Consider the following 17362-nt stretch of genomic DNA (forward strand, 5'->3'; position numbering starts at 1 on the left):
GCTTGACTAAAATTGAAATTCAGTTTTTATTAGGAAATATATACCGGTAGTCTGAAATATTCTGGATGTTTAATAGAAATAGGAAGATGTGGTATGAGTGCCAAATGAGACAACTCTCCATTCAAATAATGATTTATAAAAGTAAACCCATTAAAGGTCATGGTATGGCCTTCAACACGGAGCCTTGGCTCACACCTAACAACAAGCTATAAAGGGCCCAAAAATTACTAGTGTAAAACCATTCAAACGGGAAAACCAATGGTCATATCTATATAAAAACGAGAAACAAGAATATTCATATATAAATACACAGGGTTTGTAAGAATCTTTTTTTTTTATTAGTGTCTGATGTCTAATTCTTTTTATTTGGGGGGGGGGGGGGGTTGCAGTATGTAATGGCTAGGTTTTACTTTTCTGTGTTGCTCTCTTTTTGAATTGTTCCAGTGAAATGTTGGTCTATGGATTTACAAATATATAACAATCTTTACACATATACTATTATTATAAATGGACTTGATTTAAAATATAGAGGTGTGGTAGGATTGCCAATGAGACAATTATCCACTAGACATGCTAGAGACCAAAGGACTTTGATGTAAGCAACTAGCATTTATTTTTGTTTAGATTTATTTTGTCGGACAACAAATTAAAAAATACATAAGAGGTTCAGGAGATTTGGAGTAAACATCAATGAAGAGTAAATCTTTAAGATATGCATTGCTTTTATGCAAAATGGGTTCAAATTGGGTTCAAATTGGGTACTGTAATATAACAGTCTTCAATAATAGACACTACAATTGATCTCTTTTTCCGGTTGAAAATCAGTACAAATTTTGTTCTCACAGTATTTAAGTAATCTAGACAATTTAAACACGTTAATGCTCTACCAGACTGTACTATTATACCTTTAAGTTAAAAGTCCCTTTAAAAACATAAGATATTTAATCACAATAGTGACTTTAGTGGTCTTGCAAGATATTGAAAGATTTAAAATTTAATCCTATGCTAATATTTGCATATATAATAGAAAATGCTTTAAAATTGCAATATGGAAGGATTGAAAGGCCATATAATGTTATATAAGTATGGGTAAAAGTAGATGTTATAAGTGTGAAGTACCCAGGTGTCTTTGATTCTCGTTTCAGTTATAAATTTGTAATGGTTGACCCTAATGGCCCTCATCATTATGTTGACGTGTAAATTTATCACACTATTAAATTTATATTACATTTTTTTTCTTTAAATTTAGATTAAATGCTTCTTGCTACTTGTATTTTGTAGTTATAGTGCAGTTTAATTTTTATTCAGATTAATCATTGAATGAAATCTTGATACTTGTGTTTTGAAGTTTAATAATAGGGCAGTTTTTTATTCCTAATAAATGTAACGGAAGGAATTACTCTGGTAATCGTTATAGCCTCATATAACAATGCATGTGGTCCATGATCAAAGCTAGAAAGTATACATAAAATTGTAATCAGTTTTGCAACCAGGAGAACTAGATATTTTGAAGTATGCAGTTTGATGTGAAGTGGACAAACTTTGTTTTTAAAGCCTGGAAAAGTACACATTTCTATAAAATTTGGAAACAATCTGAATGGCATCTGAACAACTACCGTCCACTCTGGTTGTCTAGGTTTAAAGATTTTAACCACAAAACTATAACACCTTAATAGACTGGTGTTACTGTAAAATCTGTGTTACTGTAGAATCTGGATTAGTTCATGTTTTCTGTCTCTCTTGTTTGGCAACCTAAAATAATCCACAACTAAAGTCCTTTCTTAGATATTATTTGAGTTCCCAAAACTTTTATTCTATGGCTGAGGGATATTAGATATTATGCTGATATCATTTGAGTTTTCAAAACTTTGAGTGAGGGATGTTGTATATTAAGGTTATAATCTCAGAAACTTTTGAATAAATTTGAATTGTATAATAATGTATGTCTTTTAGCAAACTTTAGAGAACCATGACCTACTTTCCTTGCATGAGCAACTATCATCTGTTTAACACAACAGATGATCAAATTTTCAAAATTCACTGTAAATTTAATCAGTAAAATGTTACCATTTATTTCTTCTCTGTAAAACAACGGTTGGAATATTTCATACTCATGACCTATATTTTCTGTCAAGCTTTACAATATAGGTCAGTGTCATAAATTTTTCTTTCTTGTTTTTTTTTGGGGAATATATATTTTAAGAATTTCTAGTCATAAAAATAGCTGCATTTATCATATTAAACGTACAAAATTAGTTATGTTACCATACATGTATCAACTAAATCACGTTTATTTAGATATTGAAATCAGTTTTGGAAACAGTGAATGCTAAAATTAGCTCTGTTATACAAAACAGCACCTGCATGTATCAAAATACTTGTACTTTACCTAGATTAGACTGGGTTTAACCTTTTAATGATAATACCATGCATGCAGGTGGTGCAGAATGTTAAAACCAGTCAATTTGGAAACAGATTAATTTTCTTTAAACAAAGTAAGCTAAATTTTCTTAAACTGTATAACATAAAGAATAACCATGCATTGTCTAGAAAAATAAAATGTATTTGTTCAGGCCACAGTTAAAAATATTTTGGTTTGCCCAAACTCTACCCAAAGGTTGAGACAGTGGGTAGCATTTCTTTTTTTTTTTTTTTTGAAAAAGAGAAATTGAAGATTCGGGTGTTTATTAGTCTTCATGCCTATCTGATTAAAAAAAAAACTTCTTCAAATCAGGACAATAAAAGAATTTGAGTAGGCAGCTTTTTTTCTGGATAGGTAGCGTTTGGGCAAAAAAACCTATTCTTTTTTATGGCCTCAAGGCTTAGAAAAAAGTAGAATGTGTGGCCTTTGGCAAGCATTTCTATTTGTATTCCAGCCGAGTACAAATAAAATAAATTTTCAAAGTATGTTTGATTGTTCTCTAGACATTTCAACTTTGACAATTGTTCTGAATGAAATACCTTGGGTAAAAACTTGAATGAAATACCTCGGGTAAAAACAATCAGTTTGAATTTGTAATGGACAGCATAAACAAATAAATTAGTATTTTACCATGTAGGCCTTAAAATCAGTGTTCAGACACATAAATTTCATTTATATGTTTTTATTTTTTAAGTGCTAATCATTTCATTCTCGACAGTTATCCTGAATTAGTGTATGTAATATTTGCTGCTGTTACTTAAGCATCAACCAATCAGGGATGCAGTTTCAGCAATTTTTGTTGTACTTCTGTCTTTGACTTTCAAAACCTTTGATTCTGTTCATCTGATCAAGGTAATATGGTATAGCTCTTCGAATGCAACATTTGAATTCAATTTTTTCCAATTTTCACTTTGATTTTGTGCTTTCTTTAAAAAAAAAAATTGAAAGTAGCTTTGAAACTTGATAAGGGGAGGAAAAAAACATACACTTGAAAAGAAAGGCAATTAGTATTATGTGTTTGAACTGACTAGACATCAAGGATTTGCAATGGCAACAAAAGAAACAATTTAATCATGAAAAATGTAAAAAGGAAGTATTATAATGTCTTAAGCCCATTTGATGTATTGTGTTAAAATAACCACAGAAAAAAGAAATAAATGAATGTTTTTACTAGAGAAATGAAACAAATATTTTCTTTACCAAGCAACAGGGAAAGGCGTCATTATGGTAGAATTGATTGATTCTCTTTTAAAATTAGAGACAGTTACAATAAAAAGCTTTTAGAATCAAATGAAATATGTTGTTCTTAATAGAATAAATGACACATTTAAATGTGCACAAATATGCATACAAACGTGCCGAAATTTTAACATTCACCGAAAAAGATTTATATTTCAGTTACAGAGACATCTGATCTGTTAATGATTGTTCACTTTCTTTTACTCTTGGTTTTTGGTGTTCGTTTAGATCACTGGTAATCTTATTTTTATATTATTGAACAAAACTTAATCATTTGCATTCATATTGAGTAATGACATTGCAATTTTTAGTTAGAGACTAATTTTTTAAAGATTTTTAATAGATAAGGAAGTAAGTTGAGTAATTTAAAAGATTACAATGGTTTTCTGGATTTACCCTTTTGGCACCACCATCTTTTATTAGGTTTCTGCCTAAAACTTTTTATCAAGTCATGTCCAAATATATTTCATATGTAATTTAATGAAACTTTTTTGTTGTTTGATACAGAATCTATCAGACCAATCACTGATCCTCTTTCAAAGGCTTCAAAGAGAAAGTTATTTTTGTCTTTGTTTTTGACTTAAGAAAATTAGGACCCCTTCTCTAATGAGGCTAACATTTGTTACTTTGGATTTAAAAGAAAAGAACCACATTAATCATTCTCAATAAAAAAAACTTTGAAAAAATGTCTATTGTCTGTCCTGATGTTTTTGTTGGGTTGCCGTCTCGTTGGCATTTATCCTGCATCTCCTTGTACATGTATTCATTTTTCGAATGGAGTGAATCCCTACAAATTGGATCTCTTTTGAAATAAAATCATAAATATATGGTACATAAAGGACAATTTGGTGTACTACATGGTACTTTAAAGAATATTCAGTGTACAAATGCACATAAGAACTTTGTAAAGACAGGTTTTGGGTTAACAGTGTACCAGTAAATTCTTTCTTGCAGAATTTGTCGTATGCTACATGTATTAGGCATGTTTTTCTTTTAATATTAATATGCATAATTTACTTTTGATTCATGCAATATGCCATACAGAGAGTGTATAGAAATGCCATTGTTCCAAACTGAAAGTAGCTAGGTGACTGCTTGCATATCTTAGCCTACTTTTATAATACGGTGAAAACTATTATAGAATTGGAGTGAGCATCAGATGCATAACCATGCACTATTCATAAAACTTGCAAAAAAGAAAATTTATAGGTAAATTTTTATGGCTTTTTAAATGAAACTGAATAACTATGTATTCAAACTAAGTTTTTGAAGTTTTTAAATTACTTATTTAATAACTTAATTAAATTTTTAATATCTCCATTCATATGGATTATTAGAAAATGGACTTATAAAAATAATGAAACTGTATAACCCATATAGTGTGACGTGTAAATAAAAGTTATCTCCAAAAAGGGAATAAAATTCTATTGTCGTCTCTCAGTTTAAATATAATCTGGTTTTGTAAGAGTTACCCAAGTGAGAGAAAAACATCATATACTACCAGTGAAACTTTCAGTTATATGAATGGGAAAGAAATTGACCATTTCAATTTAGTTAAGGTTGACTTGAGAAGGGATTTAAACTCTTGCTTCATTTATATTTTATCAGAGTGTTGTGTTGAAGCGATAAAATGTACACAATGGACTAACAAGATCTTGTGTAAATAGAGGTCAATAGTTACAACTGACCATATACCTGCTGACCACTTATATTTCGCAATTCCACAGGATGAATTAGTAGAACCGGTCTAGACAAATAAGCCTCGACACATAAGCCTGGACTGCAAGGTAGGCTAGAAGTTTCAATATTCTCTTTCATACAATACATTTAATAGTATTAACTACATCTTAGTCAGAATCGTCAATGGTATTAGCATAAAATTTTATGAGTTGATTTTAAATTTGTATTTTATTCACAGATATACTTTACACAGAAGTGTCGATTTTAAAGTTTTATTATTAAGTTTTGTGTGAGAATCTGTTTGCGGTGATTGTTTGATGTACTTTACTTGAGCATATAACACAATGATAAAAAGTTAAAATTATTACCAATATATATTCAATTTGTATCCATACTTACGCCAGTGACACAGATTTTTTTTCAATATTATACGGTAAATAGTAAAGTTGTTTCTATGAAAAAGAAGATGTGGAATGATTGTCAATGAGACAACTCTTCACAAGAGACCAAATGACACAGATATTAACAATTATACGTTATGTTTATATAGCTTAAGCAAGGTGGGAAACTTTTACTTTTCATGAGATTGTACTTATCCATCATTTTACTGAAAAAGTATAATTTTTACACCACTAAAATGTAAGAATGCAACAAAATCATATTGTTTACTAATGAATCATTAGATGGGTATGCTGTTGGACGTTAAGCAACCAACAATCAATCAAAAATTAGATGGAAAAAAGGAGAAGGGTGTCAGCATAGAGGTAGACGATATGTTCAGGATTTTTTTTTTATAGTTATTCTCTTAACCTCCCTCTAAACAGAAAAAATGGGGTTGAAGCTATTTCTAAAAAATCCAATCAATTGTTTGCAGTGTCAGTTGAAGTTTAAATGCTCAGAGGATAAACAAATATTACAAAAAAAGATATGTTCAACAATAGTTTTTTTTTGTAAGCAGATTATATAGAGAACTATTGCGGATCAAATATGCCACAATGAAATGTAATTTAAGTTCAGTACGAGTTCATATTGTTCACTGGTAGTAATTAAAAAAAAACATGTTTACAGTGCTGTTTTAGATTAGTTTTTGAAAAAGTATAATAATGTTTTATTTTATGAGTGAGATGAAGGCAGGCTTATATATGATCTCTATTTTTTGTAAGAGAGAAATTATAATATTTGGCATTGTAATAGCATTGTTAGGTAATATTTATTGCATTGTGAAATAAAAAAGAAATGAAAAGGTTGCAATTACTTTTAAGTTCTCACATCAAATATTGTCACATATATTGGACTGGTTAACATTGTCTTCTAAATAATAAGTTGTTAAGTGATTGAGAGGTGTATTGGCACCCTTTGCTATCATGTCATGGTGTGATCTTGTAATTTGTGCAGTGAAGAAAAGTGGCTCCATGTCCTTTGACATTTTAGAGTAATTAAGAATTTTGATTGACTTTAGCATTTTTAGACATGAACCAAACACACCCTTGTAATTGTGATCTATTGCCATATCTATAGTATTTTAGACATGAATCAAACTTTCTCTTGAAATTTATATTTTTTGCTATTTGGGTTAGGTGATCTCAATTGCCATAACACTTGAAACCTGTCATCATTTGAACATTTAAGTTTGTTTTTATGGCCCCGCAAGGAAGTTGTAGGTGCCATATAGTTTTATCCTTGTCCGTAATTCCAAATTTCCATAATTCCATAATTCAGTCATTCCATCATTCCGCAACAAACCATTATACAGAGTTTTTTTCTAAACGCCATCAGATATTTGGCTGATTTTTGGTATGTGAGTTAACCATGATGAGTTACAGATCAAGTTTAAGTTTCGTTCTGCTCCACTAATTTTTGCTGAAATTACGGGCTTTGGACTGTGATAAATTGTTGAAATTCACAGTTATACAGACTTTTTTTCTAAACGCTTTCAGATATTGGGCTGATTTTTGGCATGTGAATTACTCATGATGAGTTACAGATCAAGTTTAGGTTTTCTTTCCACTCTGCTAATTTTTGCCAAAATTAAGGATTTACAACTTTGAAAATTGTTGAAAAACACATTTTTCTATACGCCTCCACATTTTAAGCTGATTTTTGATACAGAGACTACCATCATGTTTGTGTCCACATGTGTTATTGAAATTGCAGATTTTTCAACTTTTTGTCGCTTCGATACATCTAGTTTTCTCTTTGACCCCATAGGGTCAATATACAAAAATGTATAATACGCTTTAGTTGGATTTCATTTCTGGGGATTACTCAATTCTATCTGTTGACCAAACCAATGATTTGACTGAATCTTTCAATGGATTAACATAGAGGGAAAATATTATAAATGTAGATAATATATTCCTTAGCAATTACAGAGCCTGTGGGCTTGAACTAAATGAGACTAAAATAGAGTTGTGGTATATACCCAAAAAAAACAGCAAGCCAACAATAGGAAAAAGAAGAATATAATGACAATAGAAAAAAAGATGAAAGACACACAAACAGTTTTACAATATGCAACCCTGAAAATTAAAGGTAAAGTAAAATAAATTAGGTATTAACTTGATTGCTACGGTAGGGTCATCAGTTAATGTAAGGAAAGTTATTTTAAATAAGTAAATAAAATTTTCAAAGTAAATTACAAGACTATCATTTTCAGTGTTTTGTAAACCAATCAAGACCTACAATTTACACTGTGGTTTCTTACTGAACATAGATCAAAGAATAGAATGGTTATATATTTTGACTCTGTTCATGTAATGTAACTCTTCCCATCATGCATGTAGTGCATTGTATTTGTAAATTAAGCAGTCTTTGGGCTAAGAGGTGGATGAAACTGGAACACTGAACTTCACAGTCCATCATCCCTTGCTCTCCATTATAAAATTAGAAACTTTAGAGGGTCATCAGTTCAAATTGTATATTTTATAATGAACTGGAGGTCAGATCTGAATTAATGAACTTAAACTAGCCAGAAAATAGGACTAATGTAAATTTCCTAATTAAAATTATTGAAATGGAAAATGTATTTAAATTTGTCTCTTATTATGACCATACATACATTAAGATATAAACTTGACATTTTAAGTGGACTTATTGTCTTTCTAGATTTATGAGTAATTGTTTCTTAATTGTTTAAGTGATAATGTACCATTGTGTATTCTGGTTCAGTTCATATTTTTGACCTTTGCTGGAAAACTTCCACATGATTTGTCTTGGAAAAAACATTGTAGAATAATGTTTCTGAGAGGTCAGTGCAGCTTTCTATTGTAGATTTTTTTTGTACATTTAAATTGATTTTGATATATTGAGATGAAAAAAAGTAAAATCACAAAAATACTGAACTTAGAGGAAGATCAATTGGGAAAGTCCATAATCACATGGCAAAATCAAATAACAAAACGCATCAAAAACGAATGGACAAAAACTGTCATATTCCTGACTTGGTACAGGCATTTTCAAATGTAGAAAATGGTGGATTAAACCTGGTTCTATAGCGCTAACCCTCTCACTTTAATGACAGTCTCATTAATTTCCGATATTTTTACATTGATGCGTTAAATAAACAGACACAATAAATATAATAGTCAAAATATGGGTACATCAGTCATCATCGTTTAACAATTTTAAAAGGAACAATGACTTAAAATGATTTATTTTCCCTTATTTTTTTATTTCATTAGTTTCTTTTCGTTATCTAAAGCAATTCTTTGGATTTTTTTTACTAATTAATTTTTGATCCATCTATTAGTTAATGAGTTTAGTATGACGTCCATTTTCACTAAACTAATACACATTTTTGTTAAGGGGCCAGCTGAAGTTACATTGGGGTGTAGGATTTTTTCGCTGTGTTTTTACAAACTGTTGGTGTCCTTGGGCTGGTTCCTGCTTTTTGGTCTTGTTGCCTGGTTGACACATTCTAAATATTATACATGAACCCAACATTTCTTTATTTCTGTTCCTTATATCAACCTTTACAAAACTTTACATGATTTTTCTTAAAGAACCCAAACCATACAGCATGGTCAACATGTTTCTTGATGTCACCATACCATTTACAAATGTACCTTACAATATAGAAGTGTTTTTCTGTTGGTCTTCTCACTACCATTTTCAGCTTACCCAACTCAAAGTCATGTCAGCCTTTATCATCACTATATGTCTCTTTTCTGTCATCCAAAAACTTGGGTTAGTTGGAACTAGTCTTGACCATAATCATCATTGTGGTATGTAAAAATTGATTCTGATGATTTTTGCTTGCCATCCAACAAGGCAGTTTAAGGCCAAAAGTTGAATATTGGGGGTAAAATGCAAGTATTGCACGTGATCTTTTAAACTTTTAAAGATGAAAAAAAAAACGAATTTCGGCAGAAATGGGGAGAATATCAAGGTTTGTTAATCTACTGTCCATTTTAACTTAAATTGTCATTGTCCTCCAGGTAAGCAAAGCAAAGTATTAAGAGCCTTTAGTTTTATATTACTTGCATATCATTGCAAAATTTGTATCAAAATACAGAATTAATTTGTATGAAAAAGTTGTAGCTGATTTCAGTCTATTTATTAATGTGTTTTTTTATACCAACTGATATTTATACATTTCAAGTGTCTTAAGTGATCTCCCCAACACCATATTTAGTTAGTTCTTAATTATATGTCAGTTTGACAATCTGTTGTCATTGAATCAACAGACTTATCTTATATCCTGTGTAATGATGGAGATCATATCTCTTTCTCTAAGTGTACATGCTTCAAATTAATTTCCCATACGAACTAGATATAACCAGATATATTGTAAGACTTTCACATGACATTTGTTATAGAAAAGCTGAAGCAAAATGGTGACAGCCATTCATTGCTGTGCAAATGTTAAGAAATTATCAATCAATACAAAATCAGTATAAGGAACATCCATTTGTATAATAGGAAATATGGGTTATAAGTCTATAAAACAGAAACCCAATGACAACAAGCAACCAAAAAAAACATATAGATGGCAACATACAGTCTTCTACTATAGATAGATGACCATACAATATGTCAAGCTCTGTATTGTTTGATTGATTGCAGATGGCTTTACACTGCATCATCACAAAAACGCTATATCTCAGCAAATAGATGAATAGATTTAACAAAAGCAATCAAATATCTGCAATAAACATTCAATTCTCAAAAAAAACAAATATATCTAAGAACTGATGCTTCTTTTTATCATTTTATCAGGGTGTTAGCACTTGCTTTGTTAAAAAAAGCTAAGCTTTTACAACCCTATAAAATTATAAAGAAGCATTCTACATTTTTATGCTACAACCATGAAATTAAACGTTATATCATGCTTTTCTTTTGTTTTTCAATTTTATTATTTTCATTTTGTCATGGAAAACACATTCAGTCATTATAAGCTTTTGTGTTTTTTACGGAAAAAAAATATGGCATGAGATTGCCTGACGATTGTTGTCAGCCAATCAAAATTAAGGATTCAAAGGAAACATACATGTTATATAATTATTAGGATATGACAATAAAAACTACTGACTGAGTGAGGTTCCAGACTTGAGACAAACAAAAGACAATGTGTCTACATGTGTTTTTAGGTGGGGTTTGGTTGATTTTTTGCTAATATGTAACTCTCATCACCTTTTATTCCTATAAACTAAGATGTAATTGATAAAATCTTCCAATCCCAACCAAAATACATGCAACACTGGTGTATACATATCGGCTTACGAATATAAAATCAATTACTTTAATCTGTTTCTTTAGTCTAAATGTTATTTTTGTCCTAAATCAATATCATTGATATTTTTTGTCTGGCATATTGAAAACATATGTAACAGTGCTTAGCTGGAAGAATAGATTTAACAATGCAGATATCATTCTGCGGTTACATAATCTCATTATTAAAATGCAATACACATGATAAATGCGTCTTCCAGATGTAAATAAAGTTTAATGCCAAATTAACAACTGTTTCCTGGTATTTGATGTTTAACACTCAGGAATATTTATGTTTTTGATTACTGAGCTTTTTGATGAATAATGAAATCAGTTTGGTTGATATACTCTCTAACAAAACCAACATGAGAAAAAGATTATAGACAGTTTAGTTTGTTAAATGGAAAAATAACGCTTGGGATTTATATTATTAAATTGAAAATATGAAATATGATAATAAATTATCTGTGTTTGTGCATCCCTTTCAATATATAAATGGATTAAATTCTTTTTTGAAGATGCACTTTCTTGCCCTTTCCAAAATCTGTTGAAGAAACATCAATATATTAAACAAAATGAAAGTCTTGACTGTATGGTCAAAGAGAGACAACTTTTGAAATTTATACAGATTTGAATAAGATTTCCATTGCTTTGTAAGATAAACTTTTTAAATTGATGTATACAATTATTATTAAAATATACCCTTGCAAAATAAGTAACAGAGAGAATATAAGTGCTTTGAATCAAACTAGACTAAATCTTCTTGTTGTCATTTTGCTTTAGAGTTAGTTTTGACCTTGATATACATGTCTTGAAGCTCAAAGTCCAAGCTGATAAATCTTTTTGCAAATACATGTACCTGTTTGGACAAGCTGACACAATTGTGGCTTTTGACTTTTAATCCACTTTAAGAAAGGCATGTGAGATATTGCCATCTCTGAATGGCACCCTTCCAAGAGGTCAAGAAAGGGTCAATTTGGTCAATATTTCTTTAGCCAATTGCAATTAAACATATCAGAAATTGACCTTTAAAAGGTTATTGACTAACTAATGTTTATACCCAGATGCCCATCAGAAATTCATGATTTTTACTAGCATTAGGCTAAAAGGTTTATACTTAAAACACTGGAAAAGATACTCAAGGTTGAAATAAATTTGCATGGCAAACTAGCTATCACCTGATGTTTATGGTTCTGAAAAATCCATCAAAGATATCTCTTTCTTTGAAAGATCAGTTGCTGATTGATGCACCTTCCGAAAGCATGTTTAGACATAATAAATCTGTTAAACCTATGAATCAAAGCTTCTTTATTCTTTTTAAGCATATTTTGAGAAACACTAGTTGAGTATTCTCTAGTGATGAGAGTCATATGAAGTGTTTGAGGGTTTGATGGGTTGATTGACTGCTTTTAGATGAAGTTTGATGGATGAGAATACAAAATTAACACATTATTTTTCTTAAGGCTGATCAGTCAAATACAAAGTAAACATCATTAATTAGGACTAGATAAATAGATAATACTAGAACACAACGGTGATATTGCGGGTTCGTGACTGAATTAAAGTATATAACTATGTGCAAGCCTTATCTTAGTATAAGTACTGTCATCTGATAAAGTCATGCCGATTATAAGATACACAATTTTCGATTATAAGATACACAATTTTCGCTGCTTTCAAATCTTTCTGTTTGAACCCGTCGAACTGGAACTTATCAATTATTGGTAATTTATTAATTATTTGGAAAACAAAAGGTCCTGGAATGGAGTATTTTTTAATCAACAGCATTGTCCTATATTAGTTATAAATAAAGTTGAATTTTTTGATTCGCTGTTTTACGTCATGCCTGCTAACAAATTGAAACTTATTTTTAGTCCAGATTTTTAATATTCGTATTGTTATCTTAGGAAGTCTTACGGATTAAAATACTACAATAGGTAACAATTTGACAATTTAGTAGTGTCAACCCTGTGATTATGACCCGTGTATATAGCATGTTAATCCTGAATACACCGTTTGGTGGTGCGCCTGTCAGATGCGGAACGTACAGATAAGGTAATAGGTAACAGGTGATTATACTATTGGTATCGGTATCGGACTCGACCCGGAACTTCCTAATTATTGTCAATATTAATTACGTGGAAAACAAAAGGGCCTGGAGTGGTGTAATTTTTAATCTACACCTTTGTACTATATTAGTTGTATATAAAGTTGAATTCTTTGATTCGTCGTTTTTACGTGATGACGGCTGACAAATTGGACCTCGTAATTTTAGTATTATAGATACCACCTATACATTGGTAAACTGCAAAATTCAGGCTAGACATTTTGTAATATTTTTTTCTAAAATTTGATTTTTTTTATTTATTATTAAATACCCATGCATAGCCATGGGGTTTTAGAGTTTGGTGCAGACCCCCATCTGAAAATAAAAACAAAGACTAAAAGACTATTACAAACAAGATATGTATTTATATTGAGGTTTATGAACTTGAATTTTTACCCTCCCCTTTTCCCCTTTCGGAGACATTCTGGCTTTTGCCTTCATTGTCTATTAAAACATTCAAGAAAATGCACAAAACTTTCGTTAAAATAGATTTAAACTTAAATAGAGACCAGACATGAATGAACTTTCTGCACTTGCCATCAACACAATCAATTCGAAGAATGTGCTTAGGGGTCAATAACGGGTCTATCATGATGGACAAGCATCTCTACAATGTGTCAATGTCTAAATTCTTCTTCATGTCAACATGCTGCAAATGAATTTAACAGGGACAAAAGATATCTTACGTCAACACTAAATTTGAAATGGACAACTGATATTGAAATAACAATGAATGGCAGATTCTTGTCCTCTGTGAGGCACATTCATGTATGCCAGGGTTGAAGTTTTGTAAATAGTACATCCTCCCTATTATGAGATCAGTTAGAAGAGTTGAAAAAAATAAAGGAGAAAAATGTACAATAAAATTAAGTGTACTTAAATGATATCAGGATTATAGATCACAAAAGACGGAGTTACGTGAATCGAATACTTGATAATTTTAAAAATGAGAATGGAAAAGGGGAATGTGTCAAAAAGAAACCAACTTGACCAAAGAGCAGAAAATAGTACAGTTAGTGTACCACTGAACGTTAAGCAAACAAACAAACAATCAATCAATCAATCAATCATTCATATTGTGTGCTTGCAGTAAGTTAAAACCATGTCATCAAAGTACATTATATGTTATAAAACCATATCTTTTATTGAAATTTTGTACAAATACTATGTCGTAGATATCAATTTTTGTGGATTTAGGAAAAAATGTTTTTTTTTGTGGAAATTTGATTTTGTGGTTTTGAAAAAGTCTGCATATAATCTTACTGAATATTAGTTCTTCACTGTACATTTAAACTTGTGGTTCACCTTTATTTACTGGTACCCCACAAATAATATTAAATCTATAGTAGTTGGTTACAAGCATTCATGCATCTCAGCTTCATAACATTATAGCGTTTATGATGCCCATCCCAACACCCATTTCTTTATTGACTTTGGAAATTTTACTTTGTTCAAATGAGATGTTATGGAATAGAACATGATGGGCTATTGATATATGGTATGTTGTTTTGGAGTATATATTAGGGTAGATCTGATTCTTTACTTTCTCCCAATCAAAGACTGGAACTATACTTTTTCCACTAACTTGCATATATAAATGTAAAGCTTCTGCCCATATTGCACAGTCTTGTTAGTGAAATTTATTAAACATTGTCTAAATGTTAAGTTTTTCATCAAATTAATGTGTTTGTGAAAAAGTACTTTAATACAACAGACCATTTATATTTGATTTCAGCTTAGCATTATACTCATTAATTTTATTTTCAAGCATGTGCACTGCATTAGTGACTTTAGAAGTCTTATATTGTTCAAATAATTCAAAACATAAAATAAATCATTGCCACTTGTTAAGTGGTTTACAGGCATCAACTTGCCAATCTAAAGCAAAATCTTAAACAAGACTGTTATTCTTTTATAAAAAAAACTTTTTCATTATTCAAATATTAGTTTAATCAAGGTTTTGTACAGTAGTAGCTCAGACTATGCTGTATGTTCTTTGCTCATTGTTGAAGGCTGTACAGTGACCTAAACTTGTTAATTTCTGTGCCATTTGTTCTCTTGTGGAGAGTTGTCTCATTGGCATAATCATACCACATCTTCTTTTATATATCTTCTATAAAAATCCTTGGTATAATGCTTTCTGTGTATCCTTTGCAAGTAACTTTTCACTGAAAAAATCAAAAACATAAGCAAAGATTTGTTAAATGGAAGAAAGATTTATGGATAGAATTAACCTTAGCATTCAATTATAAGTTTAAATTATAGCAGAGCCAGTCTGTAGAGTATGACTCTAATCTTACTATATGCTCTAAAAAAATTTAAAAACTTAGGTGAAAAAAACGACACAACGGTGAATTTATATGTCTGTCCTATAATCTCCTCAGCATATAATGATTTTTACAGATGTAAATCAACAGCTTTCACAGTCTATGTTACCTTTCATCTCCTGATTATAGGGTGCAAAGTGATCTACACCATTCAAAATCTAAATCTATGATTTAAAAGGGGTTCATAAGCTATGGAAACCCTCTAATCCAGTGCTACTCATGGATGACAGCTGGCAGTTGCCAGTTATATTATCTTAAACTCTTCATTATGCCAGAATACATGATATTCAGAGTATAGATCAGACCAGATCAAGTGGTTGTGTTTATATTTCAGGAAGAGGCATATTTATACATGGGAAGATGTGAACTTCGTAGAATCTATCACTTATTCATGGACACTTCAAACTAATGGTAAGTACATATGCAGATTTGTGGATGATTTTTTTATTATCTAAAATAATGAAAGATAGTCTTTGATGTAATATCCTTTCATTTCTTTTTAGTATTGTTGTTTTTGAGTTTTTTTAATTAACACTTTACTGTCTCTAAGTTCTCAGTCTCCATTACAATGTCTTCAGTCTGGGTCACAGTGATATTTTTCAAGTTTATTCACTAATAAAAAGTGATAAAAAAAAATACCAAAGTATTGTTGTTTTTGATTTTTAATTAACACTTTTATGTCTCTAAGTCTTGTCTCTGTACCTAAGTATTCAGTCTGGGTCACATTTATATTGTTTAGAGTATATTCTTCCCTATTGGAATTTTGAAAACAAGGAGTTTATTCTTCAGTAAAAGATTTATTAGCTTGCTGCTTTCATGAGTTCCTTATAAAATTAGTTCTAAAGAGAGTGCATATTTTGAAATATTATTTACATTAAATAAAATGTTACTGTACAAATTGTTTCTTGTGGAAAAAAGTGTAGAAAATTCTAGGAACAAATATTATAGCATTGTTTATTATTGAAAAAATTTCTAGTGAAGTTTTGTCCAAAAAAAATTATATATCTTGACACTTTAATCAGCACATCCGGTAAAAGTGCTATGAATAATTTTATCCTTATAACTTTTACTCTATTACAAATGCTTTGCATTCATCTTTTCTTCTTCATAAATTGGTATGTGTTATATATAGATTAGATGGTTGTTTTTCCCATTTAAATGATTTTACACTAGTAATTTTTTGGGGCCCTTTATAGCTTGCTCTTTGGTGTGAGCCAAGGCTCCGAGTTGAAGACCATACTTTGACCTATAAGGTGTAATACCACCATTGATTTTCCCCTATTAGTCTTTGTTTTGATTTTGTACTTTTCAAAAAAATCTGTAGAATTTATCTTTGTTTCAAATAAAGAAATACTTGGCATGAGTAAAGTTTTATCCTGTCCAGTACTATAGAAAAAAAAATCACATAACATTTCATTGCATATAAGAAAATAACCATCTTTGGAAGTTAACCAATCAAATTTCTCCCCTTATTTTATCTGTGTACAAGGTTTCGTCACCATGTTACCTCAAGATTACAAAACATTCTATAGAAATCCCAATTAAAAAAATAATGGTGCTTTGAATGACCCAAGACATATGTTTATGACACAGAAATCTTTTACTGCAATAAAATGTAGGATTAATTACCTACAACTGTCAAATTCAAGGGAAATATTTTTTTCGACCTATTTTCGTATACAACCGGATGTGAGGTACCATGATTTGGTGGTATTACACCTAAATGGTTTACTTTTATAAATTGTGACTTGGATGGAGGGTTGATTCATTGACACTCATACCACATCTTCCTATATCTATATGTATCATAAAACTTTTTTTTTTTCAATTATAAATCAATAGAGACCAATTATCCCATAAATGAAATCTCATCTATAT

At 30.3% G+C, this 17362-nt stretch overlaps 1 protein-coding gene across 7 annotated transcripts in view; it reads left to right on the forward strand.

The window, feature by feature from the left end:
- Nucleotides 1–17362, forward strand: part of LOC139489725 (chondroitin sulfate N-acetylgalactosaminyltransferase 2-like) — a 57215-nt gene that overhangs the window by 27546 nt on the left and 12307 nt on the right. For 5 of the 7 annotated variants that reach the window (XM_071276469.1, XM_071276470.1, XM_071276473.1 and 2 more), the window contains 2 exons: nucleotides 5270–5448; nucleotides 15819–15895. The gene's annotated coding sequence lies outside the window, so the exon portion shown is untranslated. The remainder of the gene's footprint in view (nucleotides 1–5269; nucleotides 5449–15818; nucleotides 15896–17362) is intronic. The other 2 variants (XM_071276475.1, XM_071276476.1) reach the window with 1 other exon arrangement.

Source organism: Mytilus edulis, chromosome 9 (genome assembly GCF_963676685.1).
Source record: "Mytilus edulis chromosome 9, xbMytEdul2.2, whole genome shotgun sequence".
NCBI lineage: Eukaryota > Metazoa > Mollusca > Bivalvia > Mytilida > Mytilidae > Mytilus > Mytilus edulis.